Genomic DNA, 5592 nt, shown 5'->3' with positions numbered 1-5592 from the left:
AAAATAAAAGCATTTGTATAAAAACTGTTCTGGATTGATTCTTTCTCGTGTGGAATCAACTTTGATGTGATGGTGTCAGTGAGTCTATACTGACATCTAGCGGACAGTCACAGGTACAATCTCGTGCCTTGTCTAAAATAAAATAAAAAGTATCCTACAATACATCTGCAAGTATATAATAGAGTATAGAAATACAATATATAAGAAGTACAGATCAGATCATACACGATATTTTACAGTAATGTAAAACACATATCAAGAGAAACGCAATCACGTCAGAACGTGCTCACGGTTTAATGCCGTTGCAGTGATTATAAACAGATAGCGGGAGAGGTATGTGTGTGGGTGTGGTCTGCGCCGGAGGGACCCAATAGGAGAGACGTGGGCGGGGCCGTCACTGTGGGTCTCCGCCTGAGGAAACTGGACAGGCTGAAGCGTGAATGAAGTGGAAGGTCGACAGGTAAAAACTTTCTTTCTGAGAGAGAGTTTGAGGTAAACGGGGTAAAACCTTCTTACTCGAAGAGAGTTTGAGGTAAAACTGAGTAAAATGAGTGACAGCTGTTAAAGGACCTTCCGTGTGTCAGGTGACGTTTTTGCGTATAAGTGTCTCTTCGTTGACTAACATTCAGCGTTAGTTTTAGTTTACTATTCGTTTACTAACTTGTGTTGTTACTTTATCACGTTACGTTATTGCTATAAACGTAATGACGTCAAATCAAATCAGTGTTTATAATACTATACCAGTTGAACATATTCAGTTGTGATTTTACTTTTCGGAAACAGAAAATTGGGGTTGAATAGCTGAAAAGAAATCAATTTAATTCTAGAAATGTAATGTATATTTCTTTAGACATATTAAATACGATTTCAACCCATTCACTGAATTTTTTGATCTATCATTGATTTATTAGTATTTTATGTGTATACTCTTGAGGTTTAAATGTTTAAAAGTACAAATATATTTGACAAATATATGAAGAGGTTGGTACCAAAATGAGATGACTTCATTTTAAAAAAAGAACTAAAATCATGTTTATTTTGTTATCATGTTTTTATTGTGTTTTATTGCCTTTTTTTCTTTTTTATGGAATGCAATAAATTATTTTGCTACATGACTAAATGTAAATAAAAAAACATGATATTTGAAATGATTATTTCATTTTGGAACCAAACTCATCATATGAACACATGTGCGTAAAGACACGGATTGGATTCACTCATTAAATTCTAATGTTTCATGTTCTTCTTCTTCTGGAATATTGGATCTGTTTTCTGGATGTCACACCTGTATCGTGTTTCTTCTGTCGGTGAGTTGAAACTCTTTCGTTATTCTGTGATGCACTTTTGTCATCTGGGGCTTTTCCAGAATAAAAACTTCTTTCATGTATTTTTAGAGCAGGAAATCCCCAGAATGTGCCAGATTATACAGTTATAAGCCTTCAAGCATTGCTTTCAATCTGTGTTTTATATATATATAACAATAACAACAAAGGAAGAGTTTGCTTAGTGAGAAAGCTGACTGACGCTTATTGTTGATTTAAGGAAGTATACAGACAGACACTTGAATGAACTTTTTTGTGAGAGTCATAATAAATGATGTTTAAAAGTACAAGATGTGGTCATGATGAGAATAATATGATCTATATGTTGGCATGTTGATAATGTTAAATAGAGTCGAAATGTGTTGTTGAACGTTAAGAACTGTGTGTGTGTGTGTATGTGTGTGTGTTTGTGTGTGCATGTGATGTTAAGAGTGCAGATGGTCCTGTGGAAAGAGGAAGCTCCCGTCTTGAGTTTTCATTTCCTCAAACTGTTTTTTGCTGATGTGGATTTGACTTTTGTTGGTCCCTTCAGAAACCATTGCTAGAGAAAAGACGATCTTCACCCTACAAATAAATGTCGCTTTGCTTTTAAATGTGTGTAAACATCTGCTCTGCGGACTGTATCCTCAATGCTCTTTTGTGTTTGATAATGGCCGTCTGTCTTTGATAACATCTGTTGACCTGTTTTCTTCTTTGCCTGTCCTTCAAGATCGATTGGTTTGTCTGGAGGTTGTTTCTTATACGCGTAGATAAGCAGCAATGTGAATCATGTGGTGGGAAAGAGAGAAAGCGTCTGGCGGGTGTCACCGAACACCACAGCGTTAACCGTGTTGAATAAAAAGTTAGTAAGTCACCATGAAGATTCTAAGTTCATTTGGTGCAGGAGGATGCGGTCCGGGGGTCAGAGGTCGAGTGGGTGTGGCATATTTCTGCCTGTTTATCAGAGGGTGGCCGATAAGGAGACGCTCAAAGGTCCCTGTCGTCCATAGTACGCACTCTCCCGAGGTGGCGGGAGGCGTCCTCGTCTGTTTTTCCTCGCTGTTCAGCTGAGTTGGCACTGCAGACTTTGCTCACGCTCATTCATGCTCATCTGGCACTTTTTCCATCCAAGTTCCCGAACATGATGTTCATGTGACGTTTGTGCCGAGCTCAGCAGAAGACACACGGCGGTCCAGATAAAGCCAAAGGTCTGATAAGACGTCTGTGTCACTCAGCCGGAGGATTCTCGTGTCCATATAAAGACATCATCGGGGATTTATGATGAGAGTGCTTGTGTCACGCACATTCATAGATTCTGATCGTGTGAGCGTAAATGTGATGTTTTTCACGCTGAATTGAAAGTATTTGTGAAAACACATCCAGCCTATATTTGGCCCCAATTATTAGTGACATATTTCTATTATAAACGTCAGCAAAATCTCATGTGACTGTAAATATGTTAAGATACTTGTGTTTTTCTTACATCAGAAGTCAACGGGGTTCACTGTTCTGATCTTTAACATTCTTCAAAATATCTTCTGTTGTGTTCTGCTGGAGAAAGAACGTCATAAAATATTGGTTTAATGATCAATAAAGCTCTTGTTATCTTTATTATCTTTATAGGTTCACGGACTGTGAGAAAAACCTCACAGATACAGAAATCTTACGTTGAATGATGAATCTGAAATGAAGGTGAACTTGAGATTGAAGCACTGTGCACTTGTTACTGAGGTGCTTCGTTTAGAGGCGCTATTTATGGCTTTTATTTCATCACTTTTGAACAGTCGTGAAGGGTGATAAGAGTGATAATAGTGGGAATGTGCTACAGGCTCTGTCCTGGTTCAAAGGTCACACACGGCGTCTGTAGTGAGAGTGTTAGAGCTGTAAAGAGTGCAGATAACTCTTCAATGATTTAGCATATTTACCATATATATATATATATACATTAGGGATGTGCGAGACTAATCGACTAGTCGTTTAAATGGTTAGCTCCAAGTCGACATTGAAAACAACATTCGATTACACGCAAAAAATGACACAGAATGTTATCATTTAAATTAATGTTTAGTTTAAAAACCTTTTAAATGACATACTAAGTAATATCAGGGAAAGATTTTTTTTGTCAAATCTAGCATGTGTTTCCTTTGTGCCAATTGCAGCGTGGTCAGAAATGACAGCTAGAAAGATGAGTTAAAGGGCTTAAACAGGAGTAAAACGGGAAGGTTTAACAAAAACTATTCGTGGTATAATAATAATTTCACTGGAGCCATGCGTAACCATAATGTAATGAGTTCTTATTGTCACAACACGGACGGAAGCGTGAATGTGTGAATGAGCTGTGAATGTGGTGAATGCAGGGCTCTAGACTCATTTTTCCCAGTTTCTCAGTTGGTGGCACCCTTTTTATAATGACCTCAGTTGATGAATCGTTCAGTTAATTCGTCACTCTTTCTTTTAAAATAGTCGGCTATAGGCAGCTTCATATTTGTGCTGTAACACTCACAAGCCAAATAAACCCAAAATAAATGCAACGAAACTTTGTATTTGTTATTTTATATAGTTTATAATTTAGTTTTATATTCAAGAAATATATTGGCTATGAAATGATCTGACACAAATATATCCTGTCACTCTTCACAATCCTCCTTTATTGACCTCTTTGCAAAAAGCTGTGTTTGCCTCTTAAATCTATTTGGTAAAAATAAAGAAGGTCAATCAAATAAGCTAGCTTAAAACTCAAAAATAACTTGGAACTAAATTATTATATATGTAAACATTGTCATACTTTAAATCCTATCATTCTCCCTACTTTGACACAGCAGACGTGAGCACGCTGATGACGTATGATGTTTGCGTAAACAGGGTGCGCAGTGGTATGCAAAACATGTTTGCTGAAAATATACACATGGCCAGTCACAGCGTTCAGCCAGAACATTTTGATTGGGCGAAAGTTTTTTGGTCCTATGCCTTTCACAGACTATATATAATTTTACAAATATTATTTGACCACTATACTTCTTGATTGCTATCAGGATGTAAAGAGATTTCCAACCAGCATGACAAAAAAAATCTGGACAGGATCACCTATACTGCCTTTAATGTTTCCCGAAATTGTTTGCTTATGCTTGTGCATTTGTATTTTCGTTTGTGAACCCAAAAATACGCTGCTTATTTAAAGTGTAATGCTGTCCTTAAATATAATTGAAATAAACTAAAGTGTCTTTGCTCATTTTATTTCTAGAGTGCACTCTAGTAATTGATTAAAAATGAAAGACACAGCAAAGCGAAAACAAGCTAAATATTTGGGATTCAAATCTTTATTTAAAGGTACAGTTTGTAACAATTTCGCAGTGTGTTTATCCAAAAACCACATAGGCCAGTGTTATATATTTTGTTCAGCTGAGTACTTTGGCATTGTCAATTGGCGTCATATCCACGTTACTCTTTGTTTCCACCTTGACTGACGTAGAAACTGCATGACAACAGTGTTGTGGACAAATGCGGATGTCGTGTCTAGCATCTAGCAAGCCACTAGCTTGTTTAGAGACAATTTTAGGTTCCTGTCTGATTGATGGCATCAGCGGTGGAGTTGAGGACAACAGTTCCCATCATTCCACGCTCTTTCACAGCATTGTTGTTGTTTTGTTTTTGTGCGCCCTCTTGAGGTGGTTTTAACAAACTGTAGCTTTAAGTTAAATATTTTTGATATTCTTACCCCTGGGTCCGCCACGTTTCTGAGTCGGAGGCTGGCAATTAAACGGGTGTGCTATTTCCCAATGACCTTTATATTCTGTCTGGGAATTATGGGGAATGTAGGTTTGGGATTCATTTGCTTAATAGGGTTTTTTATATTTATATTATTTAAGTAGGTTGTATTTTTGTATATTATATTATATTATATTGTTACAGTACATTATATCTCATTTTTTGTATTTCTTTCATTTCACAACATGACGTCAGGCACAAAAAGGGGGTAGGAATATACTGGCCGTCCAATGGCGAGGCATTTTTAGCCCTTCCCTCGGGGCCCAATTTACAACAAACCAATCAGAAAGGGAAAGCCAAAATAAAGCTCCGCCCTACATTTTTTTCAAAACTCATTCACTCGTATATACGTCACGACAACTTCCGTTTCACGGTGACTTTATTCTGTTTTTAGTTTCAGCTGATACAGAATTATGATTTCAAAAATATAATAAATGAGATTATTGATGTTCTGAGGACCAGAGAATGTTTCATACATTTCAAGTCGTTCCGCATTACGATTTGATATCGTTATGTCCCGTGACTC

This window comes from Triplophysa dalaica, chromosome 3, assembly GCF_015846415.1.
Source record: "Triplophysa dalaica isolate WHDGS20190420 chromosome 3, ASM1584641v1, whole genome shotgun sequence".
Taxonomy (NCBI): Eukaryota; Metazoa; Chordata; class Actinopteri; order Cypriniformes; family Nemacheilidae; genus Triplophysa; species Triplophysa dalaica.
Note: the sequence above shows the minus strand (reverse complement) of the source record.